Raw genomic sequence first — 14,312 nt, forward strand, 5'->3', positions numbered from 1 at the left:
TCATCCTTTCCAGATATTATGTACAAACAACCCAAACTTCCAATCTTCAGCCATTTCTGACTTATAAAAATGACAAGTGCTTACAGTCAACCTGATGCATTATTATTATTATTATTATTATTATTCTACAAGGCTCTACTTAGAATGCAGATATTAAATACTTTGATATAAAAATACTACATGGTTTAAAATATATTTAAATATGTATAGCTAGAACTACATCACCTAGCTATGTTTGATCTAATCTAGCTAAAGGAATTTATTTCTTAGATATTCCTATATTTCTATAAGTATCAAGTATTTGCTATGTACTAGGTACTGTGCTAAATATCATGCTTTCTTTCTTTCTTTTTAAATTTTTTTAGTGTTTATTTATTTTTGAGAGAGAGAGAGAGAGAGAGCAAGTGGGGAAGGGGCAGAGAGAGAGGGAGACACAGAATCCAAAGCAGGCTCCAGGCTCCACACTGTCAGCACAGAGCTTGACATGGGGCTCGAACTCATGAACCATGAGATCATGACCTGAAGTCAGATGCTTAACCAACTGAGCCACCCAGGCGCCCCCATGCTTTTTTTCTATATTAAAACAACAACTATATTAGGTAGGTAGCATCATTAGCTCCATTTTACAGATCAGTTTGAGGCTGAATCAGGTGAAACATCTTGCCCTAGGTCTTACAGCCAAGAAAAGATAGAGCCATGAATTTGGCCTTAGGTCGTCAGACTCCACAGCTCAACCTACCAGGATCCTATGGCGTGTTAGAGTGCAAAAGACATCTAATCTAGTGTTTTTCCATTTTTTTTTTTTTACAGCAGTAGGAATTCTCTTATCAAATTAAATTTTCTGTGGAAGTCCTACTGATAAAGCAGTTGGAGCAGAGCTGCTCTGGTTGAACTAAGACAAAGCCAGTGACTCCCTGACACTTCTGACCCCACCAGACATTTCTGCCATATTTGTAGGAATTGATGTACCCATGCTTCAAGGAGCCATCCAGCAGCATATTTTGACCATCTCCAAGTCCTTCCCTTTACAGGAAACCTGTGTTATGGGAGAAGTCTGCCACATGAATGTAAACCTTCCTGTCAAGCCTTATGTTCTGTTCTCCCTGATCCGATACTTTTAAGACTCAATTCCACATGAGTTCTTCTGGTGTATGTTGGCCAATTTTTTCAGTGAGTAAACTATATTCTCCTGGAGAACTCACTTCCCCTCTTGGGCTACAACAAGACCTTAATTTACTTACTGTTCTAGAGGAATGAGGCAAGGTGAGGGTGGCTCTCAGGAGGGTGGCAAGTGTTTTCTTTCAAGACATCATCCTCAGGTCAGGTCTTTGAGGAATAGACTCTGAGAAGGGATGACTGCTTCCTTTCACCCTATACCAAGGGGAAGAGGCTACTGACCCCAACCCCCTTAGAGGATCTGGAATTTCAAGCTTTTTAGAACTCATCCAACCAAATGATCCCACCCCAAGTGGTCCTTATCAGGAATCACATTTTTGCATAGGAAACCCGTCACACATGTGCATTCAGTCTCTCGTTAGCTCTCCTAACTAGGTATGAGTAGGCACTGAGTAGGCATGATTTTCAACTTAGTCTTCTCTGTGACCCCATGAGAAGAGAATCTCTTTAAGTGCTGCCATGAAGAAACTTTGGCTTTTATGGTTTACTCTGAGTTAACAGTTGGCTGAACTGAGCCTGTCGTTTTTTTTCTTGAAGATTTCCACAGCAGTGCTATAATCCTTTGAATGACCAATACCCCTTAACATTCAGGTGCGAACTATTACATGAACAACTACTTCACCTCCCATCTGTAACCCATCCAAATCTATAGCAGGTGACTTTTTTTTGCTATGATCCTTCAGCATGCCATAGGTTATCATGAGGAATCATCCACTTACTACCAGCAATAGGTACTTCTTACTATTTGACGAGTAGTGATTGTTCTAGAATCACATCCTAAAAGTCTACTTTCTAGAGCTAATCCTGATATCAACTAGCTTATTTTAGGCTCTCTGAAAATCAGTGCCTAAGATAGGAATTGTGTGTAGGTAGTTTATTTAGAAGCTGATTCCAGGGAAGAGAAGTGAACCACCAAGAAAAAAAAGTTCTTTGCGTATATTTTTATTGCTGCCTTATCAAACAGTATATGACCTTACTTAACTATATCTCTGCTTCCCCTATTTGACTGTAAACTCTCCGACGATATCTTTGCCCATAATATCTACTTTTTAATCAGGATGTGCCTTTTAATTGATGTTATCCTATTATTGAATTGACAGAATTTTTAAATTTCTAAATGATACATAAAATTATGCTGTGTCTTATAATTTATAATTTATTTCACATCAGTGAAATAATGATACCTAGTAATACAGTATAAGTGTTCAATAATGTGCTCAATAAATGTACTTAATACATAATAAATGTTCAAAATAATATTGAATTAAGACTTTTGTTTGGTTCAGAGCTCTGAATTTTTTCTACTAATGAATTATTATCTTTCTCTGCTTTATATGAGAGCTTTATTATTCACTCTGCCATACTTTTTGCCCAAGTTATCTGGAAGCTCAGAGCTAACTCTTACAGCCAATTAAAATAAATTAATTTGCTAACATGAGCCATTTTTTCAAGGCACCACGTCCAAAAACAAGAGAAAGGAGATTATATTAGTTTGCTTAAATAAATGTGAAAAACACCAGCTACTCTTATTATAGAAGGTACACTCCACTGTATTGAAATCATATCATAAGGGATCAGCTCTCTTTTCATAGAGATAGGCTATATAGAAACAGCAGGTGTATTTAAGAATTTCAATTTTAAGAGGCAGAATTATTGGACCTGAATAAAAGATCTCAGGGAAGATAAAGGAATTTCAGTATGAATCCTTGAGTAGCATTCAAAGATTTTCCTGAAGCAGATGATACATAATTTCCCTATGCAATTTCTGTTAATTTATTATGTTGTGCCAGTTGCTTTATAGCCTTCATGAAACAGACATTTTATAGGGTGCTTCCTATGCACCAGACACTGTGCTAGAAGCCAGGCATATAATGGTGAATAAGACAAGTGAGATCCCTGTTGGAGAAGGTTGATAATAACAAAGAAATCAACAAATAAACACAGTCCTCAAAAAATGTGAACAGTGATGGGCTGGAGAATATCTGGGGACACTACTTCAGATTATATGGTCAGGGAAGGTCTTTCTAAAAAGTTGACGTTTGAGGGGCACCTGGGTGGCTCAGTCATTTAAGCGTACAACTGCAACTCGGGTCATGATCTCATGGTTTGTGGGTTTGAGCCGCACGTCAGGCTCTGTGCTGGCAGCACAGAGCCTGGAGCCTGCTTCAGATTCCGTCTCCCTCTCTGTTCTTTCACTGGTTGTGCTGTGTTTCTCTCCGTCTCTCAAAAATAATAAATGGTAAAAAAAAAAAAAAAAAAAAAAGTATTTTTAATAAAATAAAAACATTAAAACTAAATAAATAAAAAGTTGATGTTTGAGATCAGAATGACATGAAAAACACCAGTCACTGGAAGAGAAAAGATCCAGTGCAGTAAGTTTGGTGAATTAGAGGTAGGAATATAGTGGCAGAGGTGTGGGCAGAAGATAAGGGCTGGGTCTTAGCTCAGGCTACTAGAACAAATACCATGTAATGGGTGGCTTAAACAATAGACATTTATTTCTCACAGTCCTGGAGGCTGGGAAGTCCGAGATTGAGGTGCTAACCAATTTGGTTCCTGGTGGAGGCCCTCTTCCCACTCTATAGGAGTCTTCCTGTTATGTCCTCACGTGGTGGGAAAGAGTGAGCTTCAGTCTGTCTTATAAAAAAACATTTCCATCATGGGGGCTCGACCCTATGATCTCATCTAAACCTAATTATCTCCCAGAGACCCACCTCCTAATACCATCGCATTGGGAATTAGGGTTTCAACACATGAATTTTGAGGGGACATAAACATGCGGTCCCTAGCAGGCAGTGAGTAGGCAGGAGTCAGACCTGAGAGGTCATGAGGATCATGCTTGTGGATTTGAATTCTAAGTGCAGTCAGAATCTGTTTGAGGATTTTTAATGGGCACATGGCACAATTATATACATATATATACATATGTATATTGTATATGTATATCACATATAGTATACACTTACATATACATCTGCACACATATAGGCATATACATACATGTATTTTTTTCACGCATTCTGACTACTTTGGAGAAAAATACACTAAAGGGTCTTGTTGGAAGCTATTTCAATAATCCTGGCAAGACAATGGTGGATAGTAGGTGATAGAGGTAAAAGAAAGCAGGAAAATTCCAGATCTATTCAGGTGGAGCTGCTAACAGGATTTGGTTATAGACTGGTTAGAAGAGTGTGAAAGAATGGAATGGAGATGGCTTTCTGGGATTTGGGGCTAAGCTCCTCGGGAGACGGCCATGCTGTTCTGTACTAGCCAGAAGACTGAGTGAAGAACAGGCAGTAAGGGGGTGGGGGGTTGAGAAATCAAAACTTTTTTTACATGCTAATTAGATTTTAAGCTTCTTCTAGTTATAATGGTACAAAATAACCTCAGGCACATGTTTAAAACTATAAAAGAAAATAAAGCATTATTTTGTAAATTGCAACAGAGATGTATTGCCATTTTATAATTCCTTGCACATACCTTGAGGAAAGAACATAATCTATTTGTCACTGACTGAAAAATGAGTTCATAATCCATAAAGTTTTATTCTATCTGTGGAATATATTTTTCACAATTATTTAGAAACTGTTCAAGAAACAAAGAATTAATGAATAATATTTTCTTACTTGAAAATTTATTTTAAATCTCAGAGGTGTCAAAATGTTCTCTGAAAAAATTAGGGTAAAATCTGACACTATTAACAACTGAACAAACATAGAAACCAATTTTAAAAGCATATTCTTTTACAAGTTTATTTTTAAACAGTAGACTTACAATTCCTTAAATTGTCATGTTGAATTCCTCCTCACAACTAAACTGAATTGACAGAAAAGAGAAATTAATTGATAGTAATGAAATCCAGTGTGATATTTCAACCAAGAATAAAAAAGGAGAAGAAAATCCTCCTAATTCGGTGACTGCTAAAATACACGGCTTCAGTGTGAAAGCCCTTTATTTTCACAATGGAGGGTAGTCTGCTGTGGAACATCTGGCCTATAGAACAGGCTCTGAAACACAGCTTCTCTGAAAAATAGAATTAACCAATTAGAAGGAGGAATGGTGAAAGAGTCAAAATCAAATGAAAGTAATACAAGGATAAAAGTGGATTTGATTTTGTGGGGAAACAAACCCAGAATATTAGGTGATTTATCTTTGTGTGATAACTATGAGTGAGATTTTTTTAAATTTTTCCAAAAAGCTTAGTATTTCTCTTGTTTGAGAGGCTACTTGAAATTTGAGCACAGGGGGGAACCAATGAAACATGGGATCATAGAAACATGGGAAAACATCCAGGGTATGGTGAGAAATCAGCAGGAAGACTGCACAGAAAGACAGAGGAAATTCAGAATATAAGGTTATGATTACAAACCTGGATCTTTTTCCTTGTGTCGCCATATTGCTCTGCCAAAGGAATAAAGGCCCTCACAGATACTATGCACAGCACCTTGACCCAAACATGATGACAAGGAGGTTAGAATATTGCAAATCCAATATATTTTTCAGGCCTTCTCGCCGAAGTGCTAGGGTTTTACATTCTCCTGACAGTATTGTATTTTAAAAAGGAAAATCAACACATATGGTGTCCTGGGTATGGATACACTGACGAAGGACACTGTGCAGAAAGTCTAAAATCTGGACTCCTCAGCTTGCAAGGTCAAATTACTTATGCTATATGTGCTGACTAGCAGCAGCTACATCTAAGTAAAACAGATAAAGGGAACTTTAAGAATCTAGGACATTAATATTAGCTAGTGAGCAAAATTTCTAACCATTGAACAGTTACGATGCCCTTGAGGTTTTATTTGAATAGCATTCTTTTCCATTCAGCTGTGTCACATTGCTTTCTTTAGAGATAAGAAGTGCTGTACAATATTCTTATAAAAGCTATTGTTATTCATTCCTATGTCAATGGTTTGTTTTACCCAACAAGTAATTATGAATTCCTTGTTGAGAAATGCTTGAGTCTGTGACTGCATAAATAAAATAAAGATAAAAAGGACTATTAAGCATTGTGCCAGGAGCTGTTAGTATGTTTGTTTGTTTTAGCAACCCTAAAAACTAAACACTTATGCGTTATATCTTGTAAAGAGATTGTATGGAAGAGATGACAATATTTATATGGCATATTTGTAAATAGACAAATGCAGACATCAAATGTCAATACAGTAGCATCAAATCTACCAATCTCCAAATAAAAAAATATTATATATATATATATTCATATTACATATTCACCTACATATTCCAACATATCCAAATATATATTCCAATTAGGGCCTGAGGAAATTTAAAGAATTTACAAAGGATTTAGAGCCTGGAAGTCCATTTATGGATGATGGCACCAAGATGCCAATAACATGTTCACCTTGATGAAAACATGTGAAGAAAGAAAACCTCACCATTGAATCCTTGGAATTTCCTGGGTTTCAGCTGAAATTGACTATGAACTTAACATATTTTGGATGAATTACTATTCAAGTTTCCTTTATATTGACAAGGGACTGCAAAATAGCTATAGAGGAATGAAAAGTCACCAAATTGGGAACCAATAATTATAATTTCTAGGGTCCCCCAAACAAAGCAATATGTCTTGGTTTCCCCAATAGCCAAATGAGGATTACAAAACCTATCACAAAACATAAAACTGTTGCAAAACAAAATACTGTACCATTTAGGAGTGAAATCAGTAAAAGCCATGTAAAACCATTCCCTTTTATTACCACAAAGTTGTCTTTTCATTAGGAATTAAAATACCTGAGATTTTGCTAAGTCTCAAATCCTTACCCCATGGTAACCAGATCACTAAATAAGTAACACTAGATCCTGCAACTAAGATAAAAAATTTAGTTCTTCACTTAAATTTTAAGTAAGCGTTTTAATAACATCCAAGCTAAAAGTGAAATCTAGCAAGAATAAACCCATGCCATTTCTTAAGAAAAAAAATGTTTGAATAAAATATTACAAGAGTAATTAGGAAAGAAAAGAAAATCAATATGGATGCATAAAAAAGTATTTTGTAACATAAAAGACTATAATACAAATGCTAAAATATAAAGGGACATGACCATAAGTCGTGGAAGGTCATACATTTTTAAGAACATTTGAGATAGCATCAAGTTTTACTCAAGGAAATTTATTATAATTTCTATGAAATAAGATTTATAGGAAGTCATTTTCCTTCATTATCATCATATGACCTTGGGAAAAACATTTAACTTCTCTGTGAGAGATTAAAATTTCCAAAGAGGACAACAGCAACATTTCGGGGGTCACGTGCTCTTTCAGAACCTTACCACACCTGATCAATAGTTAAAGTTTTTCACACCCTCCTCCTTGATACCGGGTATGCATTTATCATAGCTTCAGTGGGTATAGTGTGGTATGACTTACAAGGCTAGGTCATAAAAGGCAATATGGCTTTATCCTGGCTGACCCTCTCAAGGGACACTCACTCTGTGTCCACATGCAGAGGCTACTTATAGATCCCAGCTTAGGTCTCAGCCAGCATCAACCACTGGCCCTGGGCAAGAACAAGCTTTCAAATGGTTCCAGCCCCTGGAGTTCACATCATCCCAACTGACACCGAGTAAAACAGAGATGGGTACCCCTATTGAAGCCTACCTACATTGCAGATAGTTGAACAAAATGAATGGGCTCCATTTTTTAAAAGGGTAGGTTTGGGGGTGATTTCTTATGTAGCAATACGTAACAGCACTCTCTAAGCCCCAGTTGCCCGTTTTTAATGGAGATAATAATAGCAATCTGTAAGACTGTTTTGAGAACTAAATGAACTTATGCATGTCAGCATGTAGCACAGTATGTGGGACATAGAAGATAGGTAAGTGCTAGGTACTAATGATGGGATCAGAAAATAGATCATAAGGGAAAAAAGCTGTCTGAGAGGCAAGCAGGAATTTAAACAAAGAGCCAGATGAGATAAGAAGAAATACTTTGAAATGAAAAATGTGATTGAATATTAAGCAGCAATATTGACAATATATAAAATGGAATGCTGTTGTAAAGGAAAGTCACAAGAAAACCCCCCAGGATTCAAAGACAAGTGTAGAAAAATAACATGATTACAGAAAATATGAAGGAAAGATATGATGATGATAAGGCCAAATGCTGCACCTCAAAAAACTAAAGTAGTGACACAAAGAAAATGCGTTTCTAGGCACACACATACACACACACACTGGAAAATACAAAAAGAAAGTTTTTATAAGCTAAAAAGACACCTAACTCTGCAAACTCACTATATACACAGAGGCAAAGTCTTGAACAAAGAAAAAAAAGAAACAGCAAACATACAGGCAGGAGTAAAGTTTACTTATTATTATTATTATTACTCAAAATTATCATTAACTTAAGAGATACCGTCATGTATCTTTAAGGGCTCTATTGAGGTGTAATATCACACAATTAACTCCACATATTTCAAGCACACAATTTGATTACGTTTTGATATATGTATAACATGTGAAACCATCACCACAATCAAGATAATGAACATACACATCCTCCTTGCACACTTTGTAACCCCACACTCCCCACTGTTCCCAGGCAACCACTGATCTGTCACTATTCATTAGTTTGCATTTCCAAACATTTATATTATTGGATACGCAGTATATACTTTTTGTGTGACCTCTTTTACTCATATAATTGTTTTGAGATTTGGCACTTTGTGTCTTCCAAGGAAGTTATAGAATTTGTAGGCCTAAAGTTTTCATATCCCCTTCTTTTCTAATACAGATGTTAACTGCTATAAATTTCCACCTATGAATGGCATTAGTGTGGTTCCATGATTTGTCACATATTCAAAATAACACCCGATTTCCTTTTTGATTTCTTCTTTGACTAATGAATTATATAGAAGTGCTTCAGTTAGTCTTCAAATATTTGGAGATTTTCCAAAGGTCTATTACTGATTTCTCATGTGATTCCTTTGTAGTCAGAGAACACACTGTGTATAATTTTAATTCTTTTAAAATTCCTTATTGAGACGTGTTTTATGATCCAGAATATGGTCTATCTTGGTAAAATTTCCTGTACACATTAAAAAAGTGTGTATGCTTCTGTTGTTGAGTATAGTGTTGTATAAATGGCAATTATGTTAAGGTGGTTGATGATATGATTTAAATCTCCTATATTCATAATTATTTTCTATTTGTTCTATCAATTATTGAGAAAGGTATATCGAAAACCCTGACTATAACTGTATGGTTATGCATTTCTTCTGGCAATTCTATCAGTTTTTGCTTCATGTATTTTTTCAAGTTCTGGTATCAGTTGCATACACATGTAGAATTGTTACATCTTCTTGATGAAGTGTCTCCTCAATCACTATGAAATGACCTTCTTTATCACTGGTGTCATTAATTGCTCTGAAAGCTACTTCATCTGATATTAATATAGTCATTCCAGTTTTCTTTTGATTCATATTAGGACGATATATCTTCTCCATCTTTTCACTTTTAACCTGTTTGTGCCATTCTATTTGAGGTGTACTTCTTATAGACAGCAGATTGTTTAGTCTTATTTTATCCAATCAGATAATTTCTGCCTTTTATTGTAGTATTTATAAAGTTTACTTTTAATGTGATTATTGCCATAGTTAGGCTTTAAGACAATCATCTTGCTAGTTGTTTTTTTTTCTCCTATCTGTTCTTCTCTCCTATTTTTTTTCTATTTATGCCTTCTTTGGGATTAATCAAATATTTTTCTGATTCAATTTTATCTCCTTGGCTGGCTTACTAGTTATTGCTCTTTGCTTTCTTGTTTTAGTGGTTGATTGAGGGCTTAGAGTATACTCTAACTTACCACAATCTGCCTTCAAGTGATATCATACTATTTTACACCTAGTACAGGGACATTTCTCTCCTTCCAGGTTAGTGCTATTCTTATCCTTTTATATCGTTTACAAATTCCACATTGCCTTGTTGTTTTTGTTTAAACAGTCATTTATCGCTTTGAGATTTAAGTAATACACTTTTTAATGTATTTACCCCTACAGTTCCTGTTTCTAGTGTTCTTTATTCCTTTGTGTAGATTCATGTTTTCATCTGGCATCATCTCTTCCATTCTGGAGGAATTTTGTTGAGAGTTTAATGAAATTACTCTATAATATTGCCACCTCCGCACCCATTTTGTGTGGCCAAGAGGCCTGTGGGGGACTTGATGTGATACCAGTCCCTTTCTTGAATGCACACCCTGGTTAGCAGCCCACAGTACACAGATTTCTGATATCACTACCCCACAGTCTCTCCACCTCCCCAGGCCTTCTCCTTGTGTGCTCTGTAGATAAGACCCCTACAAAGCTTACCAAAACCTTTTGAATTGGCTAATCCAGCCTTACTTAGCCCAAGAACCCCAAAGCACTCCACCTCAGGTCCTAATAAAGGCATGCACCCTGGGTGCCCCCACTTTCTCTCTGCCTGCTCCCTGCCTTGACCTCCCCATGGCCCCTTAAGGCATACCACATACTTTCTCCAAGACTTGTGGGTAACAAACTTCTCTATTTCAATTTCCTTGTAGCCTTCTGTGGAACCATCCAACACTGTGGGACTCTACCTAATAAATGATCATTTAACAAAGTCATAACTTCCTTTAACATTTCTGGTAGTGCAGGAGTGCTGGCGATGAATTCTTTCATCTTTTGAAATTCTTCATATCACTTTTATTTTTGAATGATTAAGCGTTGGCTTCTCTTTCAGTATTTAAAGTTGCTCCACTGTCATCTCACACGGTTTACACTAAAAAAATGTGCTAATTTTCTATGTGCTATTCATACATGTCTTATTTTGCTGTCTACTTTTAAGACTTTCTCAATATCGCTACTTTTGAATAATTTTATTATAATATGCCTTGGTTGTTTACCTCATGTTTCTGGTCCTGGGGATTTTTTTGAAGGTTCTTAGATCTGTAGTTTTATAGTTTCCATTAAAAGTAAGAGTTTTCTCAGTCATTATTCCTTCAAATATATTTTCTACCACCCTTCTCCTCCACTCCAATTTCTTATATCAGACTTTTGGAGTTATTTCACTATTCACTGGTGCTCAATTCATTATGTAAACTCTCTTTTCTTCTTTTTAAAGAACCCTTTCACTGATAATTTACATAAGATAAAACTCACCCTTTTACACTACATAGTAGTTTTTAGTACCTTCACAAGGCGGTGCAACCATCACCACTGATTCCAGAACATTTTCATCACCCCCAAAAGAAACCACATACCCATCAGCAGTAACTCCTCACCCCACTTTCTCCCAACTCCTGACAACTACTAGTGCACTTTCTGTCTCCACAGATTTTCCTATGGACATTTCATACAAATAGAATTATACAATATGTGGCCTTTGTGCCTGGCTTCCTTCACTTAGCATAATGTTTTCAAGGTTCATTCATGTTGTAACATGTATTGGTACTTCTTTTCTTTTTACTGTTGAACAATCCATTTTAAAGATATGCTATCTTTTTTATCCTTTAATCAGTTGATGGACACTTGGATTGTTTCCACTTTTTTGCTGTTGTGAATAATGCTGCTATGAACATTTATGTTCATATATTTTCATTTTTGTTGGGTATATGCCTAGAAGTAGAACTGCTGGTCACATGGTAACTCTATGTTTAATCTTTCAACGAAGTGCCAGGTTCTTTTCCAAAGAAGCTGGACCATTTTACATTTCCTCTAATAGTGTATCACAGTTCTAATTTCTCTACATCCTCACTAGCTCTTGAACTATCTGCCTTCTTTTTATTATAGCTACCCTGCTGGGTGAGAAATGGTACCCCATTGTGGTTTCAATTTAAATTTTCCTTATGACCAATGCTATTGAGCATCTTTCCATGTGTTATTGCTCATTTGTGTATCTTCTCTGAAGAAATGTTTATTCAGATCCTTTGTCCGTTTTTTTTAGAATGGGTTGCCTTTTTATGATGTTGTAGTGATTGTTTATGTATCCTGGATGTCAATCCTTTAACAGATATACAAGTTGCAAACTCATTCTGCAAATTGTCTGTTCACTTTCTTTATGGTGTCATTTGAAGTACAGAATTTTAAAATCTGACGTTCAATCTTTCTTCATTTGTTACTTGTGTTTTTGGTGTCATGTCTAAAATTCATAACCTTAACTCAAGTTCACAAAATTCTCTCCTATATTTTCTCCTAAGAGTTTTATGGTTTTATCTATATATCAATGGCAAAATTTATATTTAAAAAATTTTAAATTACCCAACAGAATCTACCAGAACCTTGAGTAAACATCGTACATAACGACGAAATAGTGCAAAATTCCTCCAAGATTGGGAATAAGAAAGGATGTTTACTAACATCACTTCTATTGAATATTGTACTGGAGGTTTTAACCAGTTCGACAAATCAAGAAAAACAGATAAGAAACATAAGTAAAATGCTTAAGGATCATAAAAGAAAAAAAAATTGTCATTATTTGCAGATGACATGATTATTTACCTACAAAATCTAAAAGAATTAATAGGTAATTTAAAATCAACAATTAGTTTATCAAGTTCATTCCATACATGATCATTACAAAACAATATACTGTATTTTCTATATACCACAACTTGGAAATTTAAATTTTAAAGTGCTACTATTTCTAATAGCTTAAAAAAATCAAATACCTAGGAGTAAATCTACTGAAAGTTGTGCAAGACCTTCATATAGAAATCCATAAAATTGTATTAAGAGAAATTAAATAAGACCTGAATAAAGGGAGTAATGCATCCTGTGAATGGACTGTAATACTCAATAATGTGAATGTCCAAGCTCCCCCAAATGATATATTCGTGTAATATATGACTGATATACATGATATATACATGTAATACCAATAAAAATTCCAGAAGGTACCTGATAGAAATTGATATATGGAAATGCAAAGAACCAAAAATAATCAAGAAAATGATGAAGAGGTAGAGAAGTAGGGAGGCCTACTCTCTCTGATAATCAAAACATTAAAAAAACTATCACAGTTAAGACAGTACAGCAATGTTGCCAGGACAGACACAGACCAATGGAACCAAACAGAGATTCCAGAAAGAGTCACACACATATATAAGTGCCTCATTTTTACAAGGGTGGCATTACAGAGTCATGGACATAAAACAATCTACAGTAAATGGGCTGGGTCAACTGATTATCCATTCTGGGAACAGATGAAATTAGAACTCTACCTTACACTATACACAAAAAGCAATTCTAGGAGGATTATAGGTTTAAATGTGAAAAGTAAACCAAGAAAGATACTAGCAGATAATATAGGATAATATTTTCACAAGCATAGGTCAGCAAAGATGTCTTAACACTAATCATAAAGGAAAAAAAATCATGCTTGGATTAAATTAGGTATATGTATATCAAAAGACATTAGTAGCAACATATATGAAAAACACAGGGTTAATATTCTTATTAAGTAAATGCCTTTTAAAAAATAATAATAAACAGATTAAAAGTTACCATCCCACTCAAAAGCAATCAGAAAAATTATAACTATCTATATAAAATTATCTGAAGTCAATGAATATACTAATATGTGTTCAATCTCACTAAAGAGTAGAGGATAAAGAGAAATAAGATTTTTTAAGCTAGCAGATTGACAAAGACATAAATAACAATAATTACATTTGGTATTAGCCAAGATTTGAGCACTCTCATAAACTCCTGGTGGGAATTTAAATTGAACAAGTTTTTTTGGAGACTATTTGGCAATGTATCACAAAATCCCTAAAAATCATCTATATAACCTTTGACCCAAAAATTCCACTTCTAGAAATTTGTCTTAAAGAAAAAAATTGTACCACTTTGAAAAAATGATTTTCATCACTGCAATGTTTGCATAACAAGAAATTAGGAGAGAAAAGTCTAACAATAGGGGATTGTTTAATATATTATAGTAATCCACATAATAAGACACTAATACTAATTTGGATCAAGAATCACCACCTAAGACATCTACAGAGGCAAGATGTAACATAAACGAATGAAGAAGCTCTTTGGCAAACTGGACAGCACATGCCTCTTTTGGAGAGGCCAACTCCAATTAATTCATGACAAGTAACATGTGGGGAGGTGCAGAAGGACGTCTAGTGTTGTCAGAATACCCAATCTTAGAAGT

The sequence above is a fragment of the Panthera onca genome, chromosome C1 (genome assembly GCF_046562875.1).
Source record: "Panthera onca isolate mPanOnc1 chromosome C1, mPanOnc1 haplotype 2, whole genome shotgun sequence".
Lineage (NCBI taxonomy): Eukaryota > Metazoa > Chordata > Mammalia > Carnivora > Felidae > Panthera > Panthera onca.